The following is a 27,011-nucleotide window of genomic DNA, read 5'->3' as shown; positions in this document are numbered from 1 at the left end:
CCCAAACAACTGTAATGCTTCTCTTTGTGAGTAATACTCAGACCAGAATAGTCGTCCTTGTGTTTGACAGCACTATGCGCTTAGGGGCACTTTAAATGTAGGCTTTTAGTATTAATGTCTCTCTGTGCAGTAATACTTACAATATGATTCAGAATTAATCACATAAATGAGTAGAATATCTCATTTGTTTATTTCCCCCTTGTGTTCATTATTGAATTAAATAGAAAAATCCAATTAGCAGTGTGCATTAGCCTTTCTTGCAGTTTGATTAAGTAAGTAAATATTAGGGCTGATGTTCAGCCAAATTACATTGCATGGCAAATCCTCCAAAATACAAGATTTTTAATTTATTTGCAAATATAGTTTTCTGTAATTACTCTCTGGGCTACAGGATGAAAAAAATGCCCTCATATATGACATTTATTCTGACATGGATTCAGTTAATGTAAATAAACTCATGTATTCAAGTCTAGATACACGCAACGCAGTGCCTTGCTAAAGCCTTCTGACACTTTGTTAAATTTCTTATTTTGTCACATTAAAACCATGGACTTTATTAGAAAATAAATAAACACAAAGCAGTGCATGGCATAAAAGTAGAAAGAAAATGCATGGTTTAAATAAATCTTTTGTTTTACAAATAGAATTTGTGATTTGTAAAACCTCTCTTTACATCAATTACAGCTGGAAGTTTTTGGGTTATGTCTCTACCAGCTTCACATATCTGGACACTGAACATTCTGGTTCTTCTTTGCACAATATCTCAAGCTCGGTAAGATTGAAAGGAGAGAATCTTAATTGGATTTAGGTCTGGATTCTGACTGGGGGATTTAAACACCTATTATGATTTGTTGCCTATTTAGTGTTTTAACCAACCAGCTCTACTGGAATCTCTGCTCCACTAGAGCTAGTTGGTTCCTGAATCACCCCGGTTAAAGATTTAAATCTTCATACTGAATCAGAAACTATAAGTCTAAAGTCTCTGTAAACCCATATCCAAGAGTTCTCGTGGCTGCTGCTATTAAGTACACCAACACCACAGGGTCACATGATTTAGTCTAACTGGTTTGGTGGAATTGAGTTAGCAAGCTCAGTGAAAACACGGGACATACTGATGACTCTGATAATTCAGTTGAAATGGTTTACTTAAGTTAGTAGACTCAAAGAAAGACAGTGGGGTCACAAGAAACAATGATGCCTTGGTTGTTTTGCTCAAATTGCCTTGTTGACTCGAGGTAGCAGACTTACTGGAAACATGGCAGACTCATCACCGACAGCAACCCTCAATCAAAGGGTAGCACTGTACACACTGCAGATAAAGAAGACTGCAAGTTATATCAAAGGAAGGAAAAAAAAAAAAACTTTTGCTTGTTTGATTTAGGTAAAAAATACTCTGGTCAGATATGCTATTGTTACATCTAGATAATTTAACTTTCTGTCACCACAAAACAAAAACAAACAAAAAAAAACTGCATTTGTTTACTGTCATAAAAGCACTATTTACTTTCATTTTAGTTATTTTATTATTCTTTTCTAAGTGAACCATTTAACAAGCAGAACTTTATTGTCCACTGGTAGCAAACATTGTTTTTTTAGGATGAGGGGTAACAATGCTGACTCACTCAAAGCAGATTGCATTAGAGAGTGACACGGAGAACCCTCTTTCCATAAAATGAACATAATTTCCCACCTCTATGCCCCAGTCTCATGTGCAGCCTGTCACAAGGAGTCTTCCAAGATTGACATGTGTTTAGCGCTATCCATCAACTTTGTACTGCTTTCATACGTCTGCTGAAAAGAAAAGAAGAAAAACATCCCTATAGCATAATGTTGCCACCACCATTTCACCGTTGAGAAACTTCATTCAGGGTGATGTGCAGCATTAGGTTTTCGTAAGAGATAGCACTTTGCAGGAATGCCAAAAATATTGTTTTGGTCTCATCTAACTAGAGCACCTTCTTCTACATGTTTGCTGTGTAACCTAATCAGAGGCTGTTTACACACAAACCACAAATTCACACATCAGCCCTGTCCAGGCAAACTAGCAGATGTAAGCTGCTTCCACTACTTTATAGTGGAATAACTCAGTTACTAACTCAGTTACTTTTTGGGAGAAGTAACTAGTAACTATAACTAATTACTTTTTTAAAGTAACATGCCTGACACTGGATGTCACTGGTTATATATGAGAATAATATAACTTGTGGCAATCCTGGAGTTCATAATTTCAGACTTTTGCCAAAGTTAATAAATCCAATATCTCTCCCTTGCTAGGGAAAAGCAACTCTGCTACTTAAACATATATGCAAATGCTTTTGACTCATCCTGAGTTGCTTTGTGTAGGCCATAAAGTTTTGACTAGATTTTTTAAACTTGATCCCACTGTCTAATCCAAATTTGCTGCACATCTGTATCCAGACCTAACTGCTTCATGTAAACCACAGCTTGCAATCTGGACCTTTGCAGTTAGTGCCGTTTGCGTTTGGTCCGGATCAAACAAGCGGACCAAAGGACTTTCCTGGTGTGAATACACTTTGCTGCATATTTACCTATTCAGACATTTATTTGGATAGAGCATGATTTATTGCCAGATTTAACTTTCCCAGTTAATTTCAAGCTCTAACCCAATGAACGTTTTCAGTCCAGTTTTAAACATAGACATACCTATGTTATATACACGCTCTCTCTGAGCTGGTTCCACAGAAGAGGAGCCTGATTACTAATATATCTACTTCCCACTCTACTTTTAGAAACTCTAGGAGCCACCAGTAAACCTGTGAGTGAAGTACTTTGTTGGGAATATATTTGTAAATCAAATATTTGATGTATGATGGTGCTTGACTATCAAGGGATTTTTATGTAAGAAGGAAAATTTTAATTTCTTTTCTGGTTTTAACAAGTAGTCAAAGTAAAAGAGAGCAAACATAGGGTTTTTGATAAGTTGAAGGCTTTTAAATGCATTTTGTGGACTGATATTGAAGAATTACAATGGTCCAGCCAGTAACATATGTATGGTCCAGTTTTTTAGCATCTCTCCAGGATAGGATATTTCTAATTTTAGCAATATTCCGGAAGTGGAAGAAGGAAACCCTAAAAACCAAGGTTCTTTACTTTATTAATTATTAGAATTATTACTTTAAATATCAGAATATTGTGATCGACTGTTTCAAATGAAGCACTGAAATCTAACAGGACAAGTACAGACACAAGTCCATTAACTGAGGCTGTAAGAAAATCATTAGTAACTTTCACCAGTGCTGTTTCAGCACTATGATGAGCTCCAAAACCTGACTGAAACTCTTCAAACTAACCTACTTAAAAGTGATTTCTTAAGACAAATGTTTGCAGTGAACTTTATTAAGGGGTTTTAGGGGGGGATGGATACATATAAATGTCATGCTTCTTACATTCTTTGCCAAAAATAAATTGGAAATCAAATGTCCTTTTCCTTTCACATCACAAGTATGTACTACTTCGTGTTGGTCTATCACATAAAATTTCAATATAATACGGTACATTAACGTTGTGGTTATGACAAAATACTGAAAAGAGGCATACATACTTTTGGAAGGCTCTGTACAAGCTGCCATCTAGGACATTTACAATTAGGCTCAGTATTTCCCTACTCATGCAATGTTTTCCTTCCTGTTTGACAGTCAAGACAACAACTATTTAAATAGAAAGGGCCTCATTTAAAAATAATAATATTTGGCTGCAGTATCTGTCACAAATCTCAAGGAATAGCAACAAGTCATGCCTGCCAAGCTAATTTTAGGACAAGCTCAAAATGACACAGCCTACAGCCAGTGTTTGTCAGGTAGTTTGGATGTCACTATATTTCAAACTTATGCAGCAAATGTTTTGTTTTGTGTCACTCTTATTATATTTGCTCGTTTTTGTTTTTTTTCTTCCAGGGAGAGCTGTGACACACAGACCATGTTTTCATTGTCCGTTAAATGATCGCCGACAAGGTCTCTAGAAAACACGTTGCTCTCCCTGTGCCCTCATACATTGCTGCAGTGGTGTGTCTGCTGGAAAAACAACGGCTGTTGAAAGCTGAAGGTTATCACTTCTTATTTTCAACAAAAGCAGGTGTCATTTATAATCTGTCGACACATTGCAGGGGGTTCTAAGGAGAACTCACTTCAGCTGTTAGTGAATTAAATGCGTCTTGCAACTTATCCACCAGTCTGAGGAAACATCTGAAAAAAAAGTATGACCCCAATTTTCCTGAAGCTTATGACAGATGTCTCGCTTGCAAGTCACACTGAACGTAAATAGGTTTACTTTCTATTTTGCCAAATCTTCAGTGAGGGTTAGGACATTAACTCGGCAAAGCCTGTTGTCTGCAAATCTGGAGGAATTGCAATGATATATATCAAAATGCTTGGCAAAGCTCCTGGGTTCAAAGCTGTTTGAAAAGCCAATAGATGGTGAGCGAGACGCCTGGTGAGTCATTACAGAGCAGGCGACAAAAAGAATGAATGTGTCCCCCGCACTTGCTTTTAGTTTTACTAATGCTCAACATCCTGAATGACTGATTTCAATGCTTAATCCTAAAAAACTAAATGCATTTGTCCTGCAACAGCTTAAATACAAAGAGGTGGGGTGTATTTGCCCACTTAACACAAACAATCTGATGAAATGCCACACATGCTTTCTACTCATGAAAATATAACCAACCACCAAAACTGTGCAGCCTAAACTAGGCTTCATCAGACTCACATTGGAGAAACTGAAAATATTTGAAACAATTGCATAGATGGAGTGGGGGTGGGGGTGCATCTATTTTCAATAATAAAGTGCAAATATAAGGAGCCTCAAGTTAATGGAGCTCCTCACTGTATCACTCATTGCAGGGGTCCCCCAAGGCTTAGCAAGATTGAACACACCATATGTTTATCTGGAGCTTTTCACTGCATAAGTGCTTCTGACGGCATGGTTTTGGCAGTACCCTTGTTCTTCCTATAATGCAATAATAAAAAAGCTCATTTAGGCAGTCACTTCCCTAAAACCCCACACAAAGGAGAAATCAGGGTTTAGTTTAAATAAATGATCGCTGAACTGTCTGCTTTGAATAAGCTACATAGGTAATACTTGTATTACTTATGTACATATGTAATAGCTTTTTATTTATTTATTTCTGTATATTGTGCTGGTTTTTATCTTGGCCAGGACATACTTGTAAAAGAGATTTTAATTCTCAATGGATTTCTTTACTGAAAAATAAAGGTGAAATAAAAAAAAAAAAAACATAATTTATCACTAAGAGGATGTACTTCTTGTAACCATGTGAAATATAGTATGATTACAACCAAAAACACTAAAAAAACAGGGCAAAAGTCTATCTATTTATTATATTGTACTGATATAAACTGTAATGGATACATTGTACTTCTCTAAATAGCGGGAAATGATTTAGACCTGTTTGTCTTGCCAAGTGCTTCGAGATGGCATGTGTTATTAACTGGCTCTATTAGATAAACTGAATTAAACTGAAATTGCTAGTTTGTCAAAAGCTATAAAATTCTTCCAGTTTGTAACAGACCTATTACCAATTACTCACAGACTACAATACAAATAACCAACTAATGCAAAATGCATAGGTTTATAAAATAACTTTCTCGTCACCAAACTTTTAATAGGCCTTGCTTTAATGTGTCAGAAATTTGCTTTAGAACTAGCAAAACCCTGATTAGTTATTATCTCTCAGGAAGAACATTTTAGGATAAATCCACAGAATCCTATCTTCAAAAATCTGAACTAATCCTTCAAAGGGACAGTTAATTTATTTTTAAGTGAGGATATGTGAAGTTATTACCAGTAATAGTTGCTTTACTTGTATTTGAGAAAGTACATATCATCGTGAGCTTGTAGAAAAGTAAATTAATCATCAAGGACAACAGTCAGACAGCTGGGTCAAGCAGAAATCCCATTTAAAACAACTTAAACAGAAAAAAACCTTAATCTTTAAAAGCACAATCACAAATTTGAAGTGATGAAACAACTGGGCAGAAAAGATCTCTGAACCAAAGTGCTGTCACAATACCTTAGTTGTCCAACACAGAAGAAACACATCTCTATCCCTGTTCTCTCAGATTGGCAATTTGACTTCAAATGACAGCCTCAATTATTAGTTTGGTTTTGTAGCACTAAAGGAAACACACATTTTAGGTGATTAAGCTAACACACCACAGTGAACTTCCCAAAATCTAAAGCTGCTGCCATGCAATTTTCTTATCTTGGTGTTTCTAAAAATTGGTCTAAACATCAAAATATCAACAGCAGTTCAAATGAATGAATGCCATTATTTTCATTGTATAGTTAACATACCACAAAATTATTATCTCTCCGGAACAATTATCCTCTCCAGCTGATCAAATTGTATATACAGTATGAGATGCATGGAAAGGCAGTAATTTCTTGCTGTTTAAATAAATCTGTATATCTTTTATTATTACTTCATTTACCTGCAGGGCAGATACGATCAATATAGATTCTGTCTATTCTGCCAAGTTATATAAACATGTGCAATGACTTTTTTTGTTACACAGGCTGATGCAGTAATCAATCTTCAGTACAACGGTGCTTGTTATGGTAAATAGTCAAAAGAGGACCCAAACAAAGGATCCAGCAAGGTTAGAGGTTGAAGCAGAAAGATTAATAACTTTGTTGGAGAAAAACAAAAACAAAAATGCTGCAAATGCAGGTTATCCTGTACAAAAATCAAACTAAACCTTAACCAAGCAAGAAAAATGGGGAGGGGAGCTACAAGGAGAAAAATTAGGTTCTGACTAATAACTTAGGGCAACCAAGGGATATATTGTGGAGGGTGAGTACTTGAGTTTCACAAGGTGACTTAACCAACAGGACAGGCTGTGGGCTCGCAATCAGTTTTTAACTTCAGGGAAACTGGGGACAACAAGGAAATGAATGAAACTCAAAGCAAAGGGAGAAGTAAAACTAATCTTAATACTGTAACACAACGTCGCAATTTTTATTTTGCACAGTATTGCCCCCAAACAGCTGCAATACGTAACATTTGTATTGAATTTAAAGTGTATTTTTTCAAAACTGTTCACCAACACTTTTTGGATCAACCCAAACCCAAATAGTTGGTTTTAACAATCATTATAAAATGTGCTATAAATCAAAATCCTTTAAACATTTCCAGCACTAGCTGTTTGACATTGTTAATTTGCTTATATATTATATACATTCAATTGCAAGGGTGACCTTGTTTTTCACATTATGTTGAATGTGGTTCAGCTAAAACATTTGAAAAAGGAAATAGATTATCACAATATTATGTTGTCAGTGTGGCAATCTAAAAGGTCTACCTGCTCTTTGTGTGTGAACTCTAAATATTTAGAAATATCCATATCTCATCTAACCTTGCAATGATCTTCCCTTGTTCCCTTGTCCCTGCCTCAGCAGTCTTTCTTTCCACATTTACCCTGCTGTTGTACAGCCTTTTTTAGCCCCATAATTTCCTTGGCAGTAAGCTACTGATGAGGTTGGTCAGGGATGAAGACTTCTATTAACTGAAATGTTGTACATGAAGGGAATTGCAGACCCATAAAGCAAGGTCTTGTCAGTCTCCCAGGTGAGCTGTTGCATGAAGAGCACAGTCTCCCTCTCCTTCCTCCAGCACATTTGCCTTAAAGGTTTCACCACTGAAGGAGGATGAAATATCTATCTATCTATCTATCTATCTATCTATCTATCTATCTATCTATCTATCTATCTATCTATCTATCTATCTATCTATCTATCTATCTATCTATCTATCTATCTATCTATCTATCTATCTAATGAGCACTTGGTTTAGCCTACATAGACTAAAACAAGCAATATAAATCAGTCAAACGCACCTTTCAGAGAATAGATTTTTTTTTTTTCATCTGACTACATACGTGTTGGGACCCACAGCCATGGATTTCAACATTAAACTCCGGTACGAACTCCTCTGGAACATTTCAAAATAAAGTGCATTAACCTTCTTCCGGCACAGCCAGGAAACGGGATAACTAGGGACTTCCTGTGACGCCACTACCCAAATAAAAGCACAGCTGCTGCTACATCTGCTCTTTCCACATGGCCTCTAGTGGGACCGGTCAGGGGAGGCCCAGCGCGCTGATGTCTCTTTGCTGGCAAACAGACATAAACTCTTCAACTGGATCCAAGGAAGCCATACGAGCCATATGCAAAGATAAGTACGAATGAAATACTGTCTGTGTATCTGGTATTTTAATTCATGAACGGGGGTAATTAAAGTACAAGCATCGCTTGACTTTCTCTCCGAGCCCTGTAAGAGCGGACAGGACGGGCCGCCCAGCTACAGCTCCGGAGCTAACCCTTTTGTTCAGAGCGAACGCACCTTCGACCCCCCTGCGAAGCTACCGAGCTAACCACTTGTTGACTGTGGATACCTTCTTCAAACTTCACCCTTGGACAATGTTTCCTCACCATGGTCCATGAGATTAACAGATTTAGGATGAAATGATCTGAACGTTTGTCATTTTATGAAGTTTGGTTTGTTTGTGTGAAACTCGGCTTTTTAGTGCTAGCAGGCTATCTGCAGCACACATGCTGGTTTGTGTTCTTTGTATGTTTTTAAAGTTAAGACAAACTTTACTTGAAGGGTGATTTTAAACAGGACATTGATCATAACGCACTGTCCACGCTTATGCATTTTAACCCTTATATTAACCGAGGTATTTTAAAGGTATGTCTTTGTTTCTGGTGCTAAGTTATCCGCTTCTTTGTTAGCTCAACTGCTAACCGGGAAGAACACATGCTTGCTACTAAACAGTATTTAACAGAAAGGTTGTTAGTTTTCAAGCTAGTGAATAATAGTCCCTGAACATCATTTACTAGATTTGATAACTAAGGAAACACCATTAAGCCCATTTGTCCAGAAAGATTTGGCTCTTTTCCAAAATACTCCCTTAATAATATTTCTTCAAATATTATGTCAATAAATAAAAGCAGCTAATTAGACACCGTTGAGAAATGGTCATCCAGAAGGTCGGTTTTATTCAGCAGATCATTATTTAAAATATTATTTTATTAAAATAACATTTTATCTGATTTTGTATTGTGAGTGGTTGTCTAAACATTTGCTGATTATTGCTTAAATTGGTTCCAAGACTAACTTAACTAAACTTCCAGATTCTTCAAGATAATCCTTGGTTCTCAAACATAAACATTGCATGGTAATGTTGCATCACTCCTTTGGTCATGGTTTTCAATCATCTTTAATCATCTTGTTTATATTGTACATAGCCCATTAATCTTCCCTATACTTTAATTCTGTTTGGTAGTTTAGTTGGATTGTTTTAGCATAGTAAAGAGTTTGTTGATTGAAATATGTTTGGCTTTGAGTTGACTTATTTTTGTTAATAAATTGTTGTATTTTAAGAAATTGTGTGAATTTATTCCATATATGTGCAGTTTATGCTGTTCAGTAATGTCAGTAAGACTTTTAAGACGTTGTTTCTTCACAACCTCCACGTTAGCGTGCAGTATGAAGTGACCATGCATTGCATAACAGAGAATCTCTCCATGCAGGAGACTCGTAGATATGCTCAGCTTGTCTGGGAAACACGTGTCCGTTCAGACATAGCAGGAAAAGGCAAAGTTAGAGTGTTAAACATTCAAACAGAGAACAGGCCTTAGAAGAAGCGCAACATAAGTCCCCAAATGATGCAACAGAACCAGGGGGGTGGTAACTAGCGCCAGTGAAAAGACAAGCAGTCGGTTAAAAGACAAAACAACTTTTCACAGTGCAACATCAAACTGTAAGGTTGGTGGTAAAGAGTGGAGCCACTCCAAAGATGTCATCACAAAGGAGTTTGAGATGATATGCAGGTGTGTTATAACTGAGGTAACAGCATTCCTAAAAGACATGGCAAGCACTGTAAAATCTATCAAACAAGGTATGAAGATGGTAAATAATTTCCAACACCCTATATTCTGTTTTAATCTTTTTCTTTCTTATGGTTTTGAACTTCAGAAATTAAGGTTTAAAAGCAGTATTATTATGGTGTGAAAATTATTACATGACTTTTGTTTTTGTTTTGATTTTTTCTCTTTAAAACATTTTATTAGTGTTAGTCTCTGCCCAAACTTGCCTCACGCCTGTCCAAACATTTACCTCGGAACTGTTGAACTCTGCCTACCTACAGGAACCCAGTGACTTTTTTACATGGCTGAGGACGATTGTTAGCCCCAAAGACTGTGGACTTCATCCCATTCTTCGGAACTAAAAGCGGGGATGTTGGGACCCACAGCCATGGATTTCAACATTAAACTCTGGTACGAACTCTTCTGGAACTTTTCAAAATAAAGTGCATTAACCTTCTTCCGGCACAGCCAGGAAACGGGATAACTGCAGACTTCCTGTTACGCCACTACCCAAATAAAAGAACAGCTGTTGCTACATCCGCTCTTTCCACACGGCCTCTAGTGGGACCGGTCAGGGGAGGCCCAGCACGCTGATGTCTCTTTGCTGGCAAACAGACATAAACTCTTCAACTGGATCCAAGGAAGCCATACGATCATTGATCATATCCAAAGATAAGTACGAATGAAATACTGTCTGTGTATCCGGTATTTTCATTCATGAACGGGGTAATTTAGGTACAAACATTGCTTGACTTTCTCTTCGAGCCCTGTAGGAGCGGACAGGATGGGCCGCCCAGCTACAGCTCCGGAGCTAACCCTTTTGTTCAGAGCGAACGCACCTTCAACCCCCCGCGAAGCTACCAAGCTAACCGTTTGTTGACTGTGGATACTTTCTTCAAACTTCGCCCTTGGACAACGTTTCCTCACCACGGTTCATGAGGTTAAGTGTTTTGGGCAGAAACTGATTTAGGATGAAATGATCTGAACGTTTGTCATTTAACGAAGTTTGGTTTGTTTGTGTGAAACTCGGCTATTTTATTGCTAGCAGGCTATCTGCAGCACACGTGCCAGTTTGTGTTCTTTGTATGTTTTTAAAGTTAAGACAAACTTTACTTGAAGGGTGATTTTAAACAGAACATTGATCATAACGTGCCGTCCGTGCTTATGCATTTTAACCCTTTTATTAACCGAGGTATTTTAAAGGTATGTCTTTGTTTCCGGTGCTAAGTTATCCACTTATTTGTTAGCTTACCTGCCAACTGGTAAGAACACGTGCTTGCTAGTAAAGAGTATTTAACAAAAAGATTGTTAGTTTTCAAGCTAGTGAATAATAGTCCCTGAGCATCATTTACTAGATTTGATAACTAAGTAAACACCATTAAGCCCATTTCTCCAGAAAGAATTGGCTCTTTTCCAAAATACTCCCTTAATAATATTTCTTCAAGTATTATTTCAATAAATAAAGGCAGGTAATTAGACACTGTTGAAAAATGGTCATCTAGAAGGTCGGTTTTATTCAGCAGATCATTATTTAAAATATTATTTTATTAAAATAATATTTTATCTGATTTTGCATTGTGATTGGTTGGCTAAACGTTTGCTGATTTTTGCTTAAGTTGGTTCCAAGACTAACTTAACTTCACTTCCAGATTCTTCAAGATAATCCTTGGTTCTCAAACATAAATAACACTGCATGGTAATGTTGCATCACTCTTTTGGTCATGGTTTCCAATCATCTTTAATCAACTTGTTTATATTGTACATAGCCCTTTAGTCTTCCTTATTCTTTAATTCTGCTTGGTAGTTTAGTTAGATTGTTTTAGCATAGTAAAGGTTTTGTTGATTGAAATATGTTTGACTTTGAGTTGACATATTTTTGTTAATAAATTCTTGTATTTTAAGAAATTGTGTGAATTCATTCCATATATGTGCAGAGTTTATGCTGTTCAGTAATGTCAGAGCTCGTCTCACACCTTTCTATTTTGTCGTAATACCATCGCCTTACTGGGCTGGTATTCACAGGACAACCCTTAACAGACCAAAATATTATTTGATAAAATATTAATATTAAATAATATTCTCAGATTCATAATTCCAACATGCGTCATTCTCTTGGCTCAATTAACATTTTAGAGCTTTAAAAAAATCACTGTTACGTATTATTATGTTTATTATGGGTAAATATGAAATAATATTACAAAATTCTTAACTGCTGTATGTTTATAAATGGGAAAGAAAACCTTGGTATCAATTTCAGTAACAATCTGACTCTTGATAAATTGAATATAAAGTATTGTTGCTCTCTGAGGTTTTGACCATGCTTTCCTGATTGGTTGTCAGTCAGTCATTTTCTACCGCTTATTCCATAGTGGGTCACGGGGAAGCTGGTGCCTATCTCCAGCAGTCTATGGGCAAGAGGCAGGGTACACCCTGGACAGGTCGCCAGTCCATTGCAGGGCAACACACAAACAACCATGCACACACTCATTCATACACCTAAGGACAATTTAGAGATACCAATTAGCCTAACAGGCACGTCTTTGGACTGTGGGAGGAAGCCGGAGTACCTGGTGAGAACCCACGCATGCAAACTCCATGCAGAAAGGCCCCTGGCCAGGAATTGAACCCAGGATCTTCTTGTTGCAAGGCAACAGTACTACCAACTATGCCACCGTGCAGCCCCTGATTGGTTGTATTTAATTTAATTTTAACTTAATTTAAGCAGAGATTGCATTGGTTTTGTAACTCCCTTTCTGTTTCACCACTGGAGACACTCAAAAAGACACTAGAAAAACATCAGGAAAGCAAATTAATACTCAAGTTTCAAAGTTTTTAAAAATGAGATTTGAGAAATGGGCTGATCCTCAGTAGAGATTTTTGTCTTATTGCACATATGGAAAATATTTTACCACAGAGTCCAGTATATACCTCGTATGTCTGCTTGCACATTAATGAGAGGCAGGGTAATGGGCTGTTTAATCTGGCCTCAGAGCGGGGATAGATATTATGATTAAGAATATGATAGTGCCACTTCCACACCTTGAGAAAGTGATGATTCTACACGTGTTGGTTGTCAGCTTGCATTAAATGGATGTTTCATCACTGTCAGCAGCAGATATGGCAATCCCCATCCTTCCATTTTGAGCTCCTGAAAAAGAGCTTTGTTACAACCAACTAATGTGACAGGAAAATAAATAATTCACTGGTATGTGTTATGCTGTAAAGAATATAAATCCAGCTGCAATGTACATGTTACCACAGGAAATACTCAATCATCACTGACAACAAAGTTCTTCATAATATATGTTGAAATTCTGTTTCAGAAATGCCTGAGACAAGAAAACAAGGCATGGATACCGCTAGATCCCCAGCTGGAAATGGAACACTTGCTGTAATAGATCACCTGTTTCAAAAGAGGTTCAGCGCTTCTGGCCATTAGTACCTCTGAGGGTTTAACCACAACCAGGCAATAAGTTGCAGTCATAAACTACTAGAGTGTAATGATGTGGATCTGTATGAGCAGCACTCTCAGTGATGGAGTGCCCCAGACTTCAGTGAACCATAGTTGGATCATTTGGGCATCATGCTGTTGAAGTGCAGTATAAATATAGATTGTTCTGCTCTCGCAGGGGCAAAATCTATAACCATGTCCTAGGAGGCTTTGATCTAAGGCTAACATATGACTAAGGCCATTTTTGTTTGCAGAAGGTAAACGGCAATCTATAAACAAACACATCCTCTATGGATAATAGATGTATGATTGTACTTTTAAGGACGTTCAATGGAGGGAAGAAAGAGAGTGTGAAGGTGCACTACAGACTGTAGCCAACTTTATGTCCTTGTTATTTCCTGCGTAACGTAACAATTTTTCACTGCAACGTACCTGGAAATTTTATGCCAAAAATTTGTTATTGTAATCACTATGATCAGTAAATTAGGGTTGTAGCTATTGAATGTTTTAGTAACCACGTACTCTAATTAATAACCTGTCAATTAATCCATCAACCTGATTGTCATGTTTTTGTCTAAAAAGACCCATTGCTGAGACTAGCTGTGGCAAAAAAATTAAGTTCTATAACAAAAATTATAAGGAAAACTTACAAGGGGGATCGCAGGAGGAGCGGGTCATGGAGCACGGGAAGAGTAATAGACAGAGTAATAGAGTAACGGCATAGTATGGCAGTATAACGAAAGAATCCAGTGAAGAACAAAGGGAACCAATGAGCTGATATACTGAGGCAGGGGTGGAAAATGACAAATGAACCAGAGGAGGAGGAGCTGAGGCAGAATGAAGGCAGACAACCTGATGGAGGGACTAATTAACACAAAGGGAGCTGAACTAAGACACAAAGAGACTACAAACTGAGGGGAAAGACAGACAGGGGTCTAAGAGAAATAAAATCCAAATGTATAAAGAACATAACACAATTACTAAGAAACTAAACACAAAGGAATGAACTAATACAGCAAACTCCAACTGACAAAATTAACAACTGAGCATGGCAGGACCTGTTAGACCATAATAAAAAACGAGGAAATGACGAAAACAAACCCAAAAAATTAAAAACAAAAACCCAAACACCTGTGGATCATGATATCAGACATACATGTACCTTTTATTCTTAGAATTGGATTTATTATTACTACATATTTTCTACTGAATTTAACCAACTGAAACAAACCATAAACCATAAATGTTGGGATTCCGATTCTAAAAAAGCAACAAATGCTAGTTAAGCTTGTATGGTTTGTCTTAGGAGCAGAGAGATGGGTAAATTACATTTTTGAAAATTAAATTGAGGAGTTATAGCGGGTAATTTTAAAGTGACATTCCTAATGTTAAGTTTTAAAACCAAGTTAGATTGTATTGTTAAAAAATCATATTGTTAAAGCCCACAATAGAACTGAATTAGTTTGGTTCCTGATCCTTTCGACATTTCTTTTATTTTCCACAGAGTTGTGAAAAAGTATTTGCTCCTTTACATATTTCTTCAGTTTTTTACCACACCTAAATGTTTAAGATGATCAAAAAGGTTTTAATATAAGGCAAAGATAAACTAAATAAATGCAAAATGCAGTTTTCAAATTATGATTTCATTTATTAGGGAAAAAACTATCCAAACCAAGCTGGACCCCGTCATCTACAAAAAGAAGAGACAAAATCCACTGGTCCCCAAACCAGACCCCCTCCGGCCCTTGGCTGCGTCTAGAAATCCTGTCCATAAAAGTTATGAATAGGACAAAGGGCAGCCCTGCCAGAGTCCAACATGCACTGGGAACAGGTCCGACAGTGCCGGCAATGCGGACCAAACTCCTGCTCTGCTCGTAATAATAAAGGGCGCCCGATTCCATACTCCTGGAGCACCCCCACAGGGCATCATGAGGGACACAGTCGAATGCTTTCTCCAGGTTCACAAAACACATGTGAACCTGTTGGGCAAACTCCCATGAACCCTCGAGTACCCTGTAGAGGGTATAGAGCTGGTCCAGTGTTCCACGGCTGGGACGAAAACCACACTGCTCATCCTGAAGCTGAGGTTCGACTATCGGCCAGACTCTCATCTCCAATACCCTGGCGTAGGCCTTACCAGGGAGGCTGAGGAGTGTGATCCCCCTGTAGTTGGAACACACCCTCCGGTCCCCCTTCTTATGAAGGAGGACCACCACCCCAGTCTGCCAGTCCAGAAGCACTGTCCCCACGCAATGTTGAAGAGGCATGTCATCCATTACAGCCCCACAACATCCAAAGACTTGAGGTACTCAGGGCGGATCTCATCCAACCCCGAAGCCTTGCCACCGCGGAGCTTTTTAACCACCTCGGTGACTTCAGCCTGGGTGATGAAAGAGTCCAACCCCGAGTCCCCAGCCTCTGTTTCCACCAGGGAATGCGTGATGGCAGGATTGAGGAGATCCTCGAAGTACTCCTTCCACCGCCCGATAATGTCCTCAGTCGAGGTCAGCAGTCTCCCACCCCCACTATAAACAGTGTTGGCGAAGCACTGCTTCCCCATCCTGAGGCGCCGGACGGTTTGGCAGAATTGCTTCGAGGCCAACCGGTAGTCCTTCTCCATGGCCTCACCGAACTCCTCCCAGGCCCGAGTTTTTGCCTCTGTCACAGCCGGTGCCAGAGCACGCCTGGCCTCACCGTACCTGTTAGCCGCCTCAGGAGTCCCACAAGCCAACCACAGCTGATAGGACTCCTTCTTCAGCTTGACATCATCCCTTACTGCCGGTGTCCACCACCGGGTTCTGGGATTACCGCCACGACAAACACTGCAGACCTTACGGCTGCAACTACAGGCAGAAGCATCGACAATAGATGTGGAGTACATGGTCCACTCGGACTCTATGTCTCCAACATTCCCCGGAATCTGGTCAAAGCTCTCCCGGAGGTGGGAGTTGAATACATCCGTGGCCGAGGGCTCTGCCAGGCGTTCCCTGCAGACCCTCACTATGCGCTTGGGCCTGCCAAGTCTGTCCGGCTTTCTCCTCCTCCAGTGGATCCAACTCACCACCAGGTGGTGATCAGTGGACAGCTCATCCCCTCTCTTCACCCGAGTGTCCAAAACATGCGGCCAAAGGTTTTATGATACGACAACAAAGTCGATCATTGACCTCCTGTCTAGGGTGTCCTGGTGCCAAGTGCACCAAAGGTTTTATGATACGACAACAAAGTCGATCATTGACCTCCTGTCTAGGGTGTCCTGGTGCCAAGTGCACTGATGGACACCCTTATGTTTGAACATGGTGTTCATTATGGACAATCCGTGAATAGCACAGAAGTCCAATAACAAAACACCACTCGGATTCAGATTGGGGAGGCTATTCCTCCCGATCACGCCTCTCCAGGTGTCACTGTCATTTCCCACGTGGGCATTGAAGTCCTCCAGCAGAATAATGGAGTCCCCAGGAGGGGCACTATCCAGCAACCCCGACAGGGACACCAAGAAGACCGGGTACTCCGCACTACTGCTCGGCCCGTAGGACGAAACGACAGTCAGAGATCTATCCCCAATCCGAAGGCACAGGGATGCGACCCTATCATCCACTGTGGTAAACCCCAACATGAGATGGCTGAGCTGGGGGGCAACTAGCAAACCCACACCAGCTCACTGCCTCTCCCTGTGGGCCACTCCAGAATAGAAGAGAGTCCAACCCCTCTTAAGGGGATGGGTTCCAGAGCCCATGCTGTGCGTGGAGGTGAGCCTGACTATTTCTAGTCGATATCTCTCGACCTCCTGCACAAGCTCAGGCTCCTTCCACCCCAGCAAGGTGACATTCCACGTCCCTAGGGCCAGCCTAAGCATCTGGGGATCGGGCCGCTGAGGTCTCCACCTTTGTCCGCCACCCAATCCTCTTTGCACCCGTCCCTCACGGTTCCCCCTGCAGGTGGAAACTAAATGTATTTACTCATATTTCTTTTGAAAGTGAGTTGAATTTTACCAACCACACCCAAGACTTCTAACCAATGCCAAACTTGAAGTATCAAAAAGCACTTAAATCGGACATTTATGACAACATAAAGTAGGCTTACATATATGACCTTACATAAAGAAATTCCAGGACATTTAACAAACAAAGTAACTGACATCTATAACCCTAAATACAATTAAAAAAGCCATTTCTAAGGCGTTTGGACATAGAAAACCACAGTAAGAGCCACTATCCACAAATGGAGAAAACACTTAAAAGTGGTGAACCTTTCCAGGAGTAGTCTACCAAAATTAGTCCAAAAATACATGGGTAACTCGTCCAAGTGGTCACAAAAGAACACAGAACAACATATAAAGCATTGCAGGCCTTATTTAACTCAATTAAGGTCAATGTTTATGATCTAATATATCGAAAAGAGGCTGGGTAAAAATAGTATCAATGAGAGAGTTCCAAGGCAGAAACCACTGCTAACCAAAAACCTCTTTATGATCCCTCGCTGAGGAAAATATTCTTAGGAGTGATGTTAAAAAAGTAGAACTTCGAGAAAAGAGTATGTACTGCTACATCTGATGAAAAACGTTTCTAAAAAAGATGACACCAGTAGTCATATATGGTGATATTGCAATGGTCTGGTTTGTTTACTCAGGACCTGGGCAACTTGCTGTAATTGATTAAACCATGAATTCTGTTCTATATGAGAACATCCTGAAGGAGAATGTCTCTGAAGTTATTGTCAGTAATAGCTCCCTTACCTGAAATAGAACTACTGTATGTCATATCACTGTGACAAAAAAAAAGATTCTGAAAGTGGTGAAAACCTAATGTAATGGAATTCTCTTATCAAAGTGTGAGAGAAGTTGACTCACAACAAGAGAAAATCCGTACTTTGTCTTTATAAGTTTTTTATTCAAAGGCATTCAGCGTTTGAATGACTCTGTCACCGAGCAAGTCAGTTAAGCAGAGCCACAAACACCATTTACACACAGTATTTATACCAAACATGACAGTGTTATCTCAACTTCAAAGAGTCTGTGTTTTATGACCCAGACCCTCCTCGGGTTCAGAGGTGACAAAGTTATCTAGGAACAGACCCATCTGCTCTTCCTGAGACATCATAGGGTGATGATGGGTTTTAACCATTAAACTTCTGATAATGGCTTTTACAGATTCCTCCTCTAACACAGATGTTCTGAGGAGTGAGGTAACCTAAAGGTCATACACTTTGGAACACTTACTGCAAGAATTTCCATCACTCTAACAAGGTATGTTGACATACGCAGTATGATTTAGTGAATTTGCTGATTGTGAATTGGCCAGTTTAATCAAACAACTGTCAAACAACTGCACAAGAACATATCATCTTCAATTCTGATGCACAGCTCACAGTCTGTTGCAACATCTAAAAGTTAACTCCAGTCTTGGTGGAGCTGGAGTAGACTGGTGACTTGCAACTTATTGTGTTGACTAATACAGCCAGTAGCATTTATTTCCTAATTTGAAATCACTTTATTCTTTGCTTTCGGTTGTTTGCTTATTTTGCTCTTTTGAGTAGACATTGTATAAATCAGCGCATAATCGTCCTTATATGCTTTAGAAAAAAACTGAATTTCTGAGCCTAATGCATTTTTTCAGCTGAGCTAAAAATGAATTGCTATGAATTGCTTTACTGCAAGATCAAAGCAACTCTTGCACATGGACACAGAGAAGCCCTTAATGCGTATGTTGTTTGGCTGAGCAAAAAATCAATTTGTAGATTTTTCCTATCCCATAGAATAGTGCTATGTCCCACTGATATGAACATTTCCAATTTATAGTGTTTTATTTGCTAAAGTCAGCTAAAACAGGTAGAGTAGATCTAACTAGATTGTTTGCACTCAGAGGACTTATGTACAGGTCCTTCTCAAAATATTAGCATATTGTGAAAAAGTTCATTATTTTCCATAATGTCATGATGAAAATTGAACATTCATATATTTTAGATTCATTGCACACTAACTGAAATATTTCAGGTCTTTTATTGTCTTAATACGGATGATTTTGGCATACAGCTCATGAAAACCCGAAATTCCTATCTCACAAAATTAGCATATCATTGAAAGGGTCTCTAAACGAGCTATGAACCTAATCATCTGAATCAACGAGTTAACTCTAAACACCTGCAAAAGATTCCTGAGGCCTTTAAAACTCCCAGCCTGGTTCATCACTCAAAACCCCAATCATGGGTAAGACTGCCGACCTGACTGCTGTCCAGAAGGCCACTATTGACACCCTCAAGCAAGAGGGTAAGACACAGAAAGACATTTCTGAACGAATAGGCTGTTCCCAGAGTGCTGTATCAAGGCACCTCAGTGGGAAGTCTGTGGGAAGGAAAAAGTGTGGCAGAAAACGCTGCACAACGAGAAGAGGTGACCGGACCCTGAGGAAGATTGTGGAGAAGGGCCGATTCCAGACCTTGGGGGACCTGCGGAAGCAGTGGACTGAGTCTGGAGTAGAAACATCCAGAGCCACCAGGCACAGGCGTGTGCAGGAAATGGGCTACAGGTGCCGCATTCCCCGGGTCAAGCCACTTTTGAACCAGAAACAGCGGCAGAAGCGCCTGACCTGGGCTATAGAGAAGCAGCACTGGACTGTTGCTCAGTGGTCCAAAGTACTTTTTTCGGATGAAAGCAAATTCTGCATGTCATTCGGAAATCAAGGTGCCAGAGTCTGGAGGAAGACTGGGGAGAAGGAAATGCCAAAATGCCAGAAGTCCAGTGTCAAGTACCCACAGTCAGTGATGGTCTGGGGTGCCGTGTAAGCTGCTGGTGTTGGTCCACTGTGTTTTATCAAGGGCAGGGTCAATGCAGCTAGCTATCAGGAGATTTTGGAGCACTTCATGCTTCCATCTGCTGAAAAGCTTTATGGAGATGAAGATTTCATTTTTCAGCACGACCTAGCACCTGCTCACAGTGCCAAAACCACTGGTAAATGGTTTACTGACCATGGTATCACTGTGCTCAATTGGCCTGCCAACTCTCCTGACCTGAACCCCATAGAGAATCTGTGGGATATTGTGAAGAGAACGTTGAGAGACTCAAGACCCAACACTCTGGATGAGCTAAAGGCCGCTATCGAAGCATCCTGGGCCTCCATAAGACCTCAGCAGTGCCACAGGCTGATTGCCTCCATGCCACGCCACATTGAAGCAGTCATTTCTGCCAAAGGATTCCCGACCAAGTATTGAGTGCATAACTGTACATGATTATTTGAAGGTTGATGTTTTTTGTATTAAAAACACTTTTCTTTTTTTGGTCGGATGAAATATGCTAATTTTGTGAGATAGGAATTTTGGGTTTTCATGAGCTGTATGCCACAATCATCCGTATTAAGACAATAAAAGACCTGAAATATTTCAGTTAGTGTGCAATGAATCTAAAATATATGAATGTTAAATTTTCATCATGACATTATGGAAAATAATGAACTTTATCACAATATGCTAATATTTTGAGAAGGACCTGTATGTACCAACAAGCTCACAGTGACATGACATCTTTCTACAATAGATAGAGGAACTATTACCCATTTGGCTTTTCAGAACCTTACTTTAAAAATTCTAACCCTTTTATACTCAGAATTGCTCCAATGTAACAATTTAGACCATTCTCCAAAGCAGAATGGGCCAAAATTGATCTAAATCAATGTAAAAAGACTAATTTCGAATTCCTGTAAATTCTTGATAGCAGTAGTTACTGCCAAAGGTGAGACAACCGTTTATTAGGATTTGGCAAGAACGATTTCTTCGCATATAGCGAGACGGATGGGGTGACTTATTTGCCATAATTGAAATAGTCACTGTAAAACTGTTTTTGTTTAAAACGCTTCTGACAAGCTTTTCTCACAAATGCAGAAATTGAAAGAAAACATCATAATAATGTAAAAAATGGGCAGTAATCAATGTGATATCAGGATTAGGGACGTGACACAAACATAGACATAAAATAGGCATATTTTGTAGCAAAATTTTACAAGTCCAAAGTCACCGGGAAATGGCATGAAAGGGGGAGTCAATCAATGTGTGAGCGTCAATGATAAACGGTCCAGGTAGAAGCCAAGATGTATTAAAAACAGCATTATTATGATAAAACAGAGCATTGCTGGTGGTGGCAGCAATACTACGACAGCAGTCCTTAGCCTGCACTACTTTCCTGAAGCGAAGAGGATCAGAGCTGCCTGGATCAGAGCTGGAAATCTGACAAGGGACAGATGAGCTAGTCCCACCAAGCACAGCCAGTTGTGATTGGAGGACTTTTCAGCAAACCGTTATGAACAAGAAACCTCTGAATTTGTAAGAGAAATTATTTCAGAGGTCGGAATACAAATGAAGGAGAATGTTGAAGCAGATGCTATGGCCGCGCTGTTCAGTGCATCTGATGTGAAAAGATCACCAAAGAAAAGGTTGTTGCTGCTGTTGCTAAACGAATTAAGGCTCAGCAGGTAAGAACACTTCCTTGTTGCAAAAGTACACTTAGATATTGGCAGTTATTGTTAATGAATAAAAATCTGAAATTATTATTTTATTATTAATAATAATAATTTTTTTAATTATTAATTGTATTAAAATAAGAAATTACACCACCCGCCATAGACTCCTGAAGATAGTAACCAGCTTCCCCGCGACCCACTATGGAAGAAGCAGTAGAAAATGACTGACAGATTGACTGTTTCCATAAATGTAATTGGATTTATTATAAAACGTTGATGTCACGGGCACTTTAACTATTATCTTTGATATTCAAATTAGTTTGATCACCTGAATTATTTAAGTGTGACAAAAGCAAAACAAAAACTAAATCTGTATTGGGGCAAAAATTATTTTCACACCACTGAACAGGAGATGGTCTGGTAGTCTTGCATTACTGAGAAACGGTTTGCTGAAGGCTTATTCACAGGAGGTACCGAGTCCAACATTTGAAAATATATTTTTTCCTAGATCAAGACTGGCTAGCTCTGTGTAGATACTATAAAGTGGATCAAATCTTGTGATTCCTTTAAATGAGCATGTACACGTCTTTAAAACAGGATTTTAATTTCAGGGTGTTGTGTTGTGTAGGGGCAGAGCGGGTGCCCCATCCACGGTGACTATAGTCCTCAACACATTGTCCTAGGTTTGATTTCTGACCATGAGACCTTTGTGGCATGTCTTCCCCTTTTCTCTCTCTGCTCACTTCCTGTCTGGTAACTATCAATAAAGGCCACTAGTCCCAAACAAAAATCTTAATAAAGAAGCTAGACTTCTTTTTTAAGAAGCTTGGAGCATCTGAACTATTCTATCTGAGGTTGGCATTCGTAATGTCAGCATACCACCAAGAAGGACGAACTACATCTAACAGGATTAACTGTGGATGCAAGAGGAAGCTGTCTGAAAGGGATGTTTGGGTGCTAACCCAGATTGTATCCAAAAAACATAAAACCACAGCTGCCCAAATCACGGCAGAATTAAATGTTCAACTCTCCAGATTCCACCAGAACTGTCCGTCAGGAGCTCCACAGGCTCAAAATACACGGCCGGGCTGCTATAGCCAAACCTTTGGTCAGTCATGCCAATGCCAAACGTCGGTTTCAATGGTGCAAGGAGCGGAAATCTTGGGCTGTGGACAATGTGAAACATGTATTGTTTTCTGATGAGTCCACCTTTACTGTTTTCCCCAAATCCGGGAGAGTTACGGTGTGGAGAAGCCCCAAAGAAGTGTACCACCCAGACTGTTGCATGCCCAGAGTGAAGCATGGGGGTGGATCAGTGATGGTTTGGGCTGCCATATCATGGCATTCCCTTGGCCCAATACTTGTGCTAGATGGGCGCGTCACTGCCAAGGACTACCAAACCATTCTTGAAGACCATGTGCATTCAATGGTTCAAACATTGTATCGTGAAGGCGGTGCCATGTATCAGGATGACAATCCACTAATACACACAGCAGGACTGGTGAAAGATTGGTTTGATGAACATGAAAGTGAAATTGAACATCTCCCATGGCCTGCAGAGTCACCAGATCTAAATATTATTTTGGAGAAGCGAGTCAGGAAACGTTTTCCTCCACCAGTATCACGTAGTGACCTGGCCGCTATCCTGCAAGAAGCATGGCTTAAGAACCATCGGACCACTCTGCAGGACTTGTATATGTCATTCCCAAGATGAATTGACGCTGTATTGGCCGCAAAAGGAGGCCCTACACCATACTAATAAATCATTGTGGTCTAAAACCAAGTGTTTCAGTTTCATTGTCCAACCTCTGTATATATAATGCAAATTTTAAAGGATTCATCATTTATTTAAATCAGATAGTCAAACAGTCATGAATACCCTGACCAGATTGGTTATCTTTGTGTACTAGTCCATACTGGACCCTTTTGTTCATAAGACTGAACGGTCAGTGAGTGCTGACATGATGATGGAGGGAGTCCGGATGGGACTGTGTCAGCAGGCAACAGCACCACCCTCCCAAGCTGAACCACAGTGGGTAAAGGTGCCATCATTCTGTCCATTAACATGAAAAAAATGAGAGATAAGTAAGCCCAGGATCATTGAGACAGGTTCACTGGGGACTCCCAGCATTAAGTCAGAAATGAGAGGAGACACACAAGCTTGGCTTTTAGAGTGAGCACATTTACAAAGAAAGCATTGAATGGAGCTCTGTCAATTTGCCAAAGTAGCTCTGGTGATTAACATTTGAACTGTGGCACATGAAGATCCCCCTGTGGATAAATGGTCATTCTATCAGCATCATTAGGGCAAACCTATTCAAGGATGCCAAGCACAAATTGCCCTGCCTCAACTGTGTAGCTTGAATGCAGACTGACAACGCCAACCTAGAGTAAACAGTCATATCTCATGGATTGTTATATATATATATATATATATATATATATATATATATATATATATTATATGCGTTATGTAAATTTTTTGTTTCGCACTTATACTAACCATAATCAGAGTGTTTGAATTCGACGTACTCCCCCCCCCCCCCCACCAGCCACAATTTAAAAAGATCCTAGCAGAAACCCTGTACAGTATATCCAAACATTTGGAATAAGGCTTTACTCCCTAAAGAAAAACTCTTTTAGAGCTGGTCAACTTTTAAATAAAACTGTTACATCTCTCATTTAGTTTCAAATGTTTTATTGTACAACATTCCTGTTCAAACTGTGAAAATTTTATCCTGTTTAATGGTGATGTTTGAATTGTTTTATTGCCACATATATGTGCTTTGGTTTTCTTACTGTCAAACTAAGGGAACAATGCAATGCAAAAATGAATTGAAAGCAAATTGTTTTGCCTGAAAACAAATCGGTTCTCTGAAGTGAAATTTTAAAATCACAGCACAATACATTTAAAATGCTTAGAGAACAGAGAAAACATCTCTCTTCTAAAGAAAAAGTGAGATTATTCTATGTTGGTGCAGAAAATATGGGTTCATGCTTGCTCTGCCACATTTGTATTTTCCTTCCCCTCTGCCTTTTCTTTTCAGTTAAAAATCAGCATGATCTTGTTTGATAGACATGTTTACCCAAGCTCTGGATGGAATTCATTAGCCATAATTAAGCAATTACTTGATCAGGAGGGTATAAAAAAAGGATTATGTGAAGTCAGATTAAAGGAAGCTGAGTGAAACCAACGAAGAGATTATCAAGCGCTGCCAGGCAAGCAGTCTGCCTTTGGAGTTAGGGCCTTCCTGATCGCTATCTAGTTAATGCTTTATTCGTCAAGCACAAGCTAATGCTTTAAACAAGCATGGCTTTATCCATACTCCTCAGCAGGAGCATAACTCTAGAGATTATTTATTGACCAATGGTGGAGTGCATGTGCTAAGTTAGACAAAAGGTTAAACAGACTTGAAAGACCAGTGGAAACAGTTGGAAAGAATTCATTAGGAATGAGCATGCACCACTCACACTCAGATAGAAGACTGTCTTAATTTAATCATCCTTGCTATGTTTGGACATTTCTAGAATATTTTAGGCAATTTAAATTCAGATTTATATGTCATCCCTGTCATGAGTCCCTGTTGGACTTTATTTTGATAATTCTGGTTTGTTGGTAGTATAAATATGTTTTAGTGTATTCCTGTGTTTTCGGTCAGCTAAAAGCTGGTTCTCATCTGCTGATTCACTCACCTGTGTAGCATTCAGTAATCAAATTCCCCAGTGTAAATACTCCTCGTTTCAGTTAATTTATGTCAGATCCTCTGTTGCTCAACACCCGGTTATTTGCGGCTGTTCTGTTAATTAAAATCAGTTTTATTCACCACAGTTTTATTCGCCTCTTATATGCATTTTGGTCCTCATCAAAACCAAAACAATGACAATCCCATGTTCGGGCCTGAGATGGATTTTATATATATATATATATATATATATAAAGTAAATATAGCAATGTGAGCAGTAGAAGAAATTATCTTTGTAACATGAAGACTGACAAAATTTAAGGGAATTAAATGTCTTATGCTGTTACAATACCCAATGCTGTAACGGCTTACTTGTTGAATTTATGTACAATTACACTACTGGTCAAAGATTTTACATACACCTTCTCACTTAATGGGTCTCTTTATTTTTATGACTATTTACTTTGTAGATTCTCACCAAAGCCATCAAAACTGTGAATGAACACACATTAAACTGTATAGTAGACAAAAAGTATGAAATAACTCCAAGCAGTTTTATATTTAGCATTCTTCAAAATAGCCACCATTTGCTTTGATTACTGCTTTGCATTCTCTCCATGAGCTTCATGAGGTGGTGATCTGAAATAGCTTTCCAAAGAGTCTTATAAGAAGTTCGGCCAAAGGTTAATATTTCAGTCGTCACAGCAAAGGGAGGCTACTTTAAGGAATCTGAAATATGAAACATATATAAAGTTATTTAACATTTTTGTGTTTGCTACATAATTCCATATGTGTTCATTCAGTTTTGATGCCTTCAGTGAGAATATATGTACAATCTCTTATTGTCATGAACATAAAGAAAACCATTAAATAAGAAGGTTTGTCTAAAACCTTTGACCAGTAGTGTGTATATATAAAAAAACATACATTTTTTACAATTAATTTGCTAAATTAGGTAGATATTTTTAAGATCACTTTAACACAAGCAAAAGATCTAAATTAAGGTGTGATGGAAAGTAGTGACATTAGGCATTAGTGACATTAGGCATAACTGAAAATTACCACACTATCATTCACACTCTGACCACTAGATGACGACTATAGGCTTCAAACAAGATCCTTGGTATGCATGGAGTATGCATCACCTGGCATATAAGCTGCATCAAGACTGGAAACAGTTCGAGGTGATTTCCTGAAAATCATTTAAAAAGGGGCTAAAAGGATAAATTTTTAATATTTCCAGCTCAAGAATCATTGACATAAATTAAATAGATTTAATTGTGATAATGTCTATATGTTTAAAATGTACTAAATTGGAAAGTAAAAAGATCTTGTACCAAATGACCTTGCAGTAAACTCTGCTGTATTTCTTGTCAGAGGAAGGCACATGCTTCAAGCTTGACACCCTGTGTGTATGTTTGAGCCATTATTTTGAATCAAATTCTTGAATTGTTGTCTAGTTATACCACCAGTGTTTATGTGAAACAAAGACTTTTAAGAGCCTTTTAAAACCATTAGTAT

This window comes from Girardinichthys multiradiatus, chromosome 3 (assembly GCF_021462225.1).
Source record: "Girardinichthys multiradiatus isolate DD_20200921_A chromosome 3, DD_fGirMul_XY1, whole genome shotgun sequence".
NCBI lineage: Eukaryota > Metazoa > Chordata > Actinopteri > Cyprinodontiformes > Goodeidae > Girardinichthys > Girardinichthys multiradiatus.
Note: the sequence above shows the minus strand (reverse complement) of the source record.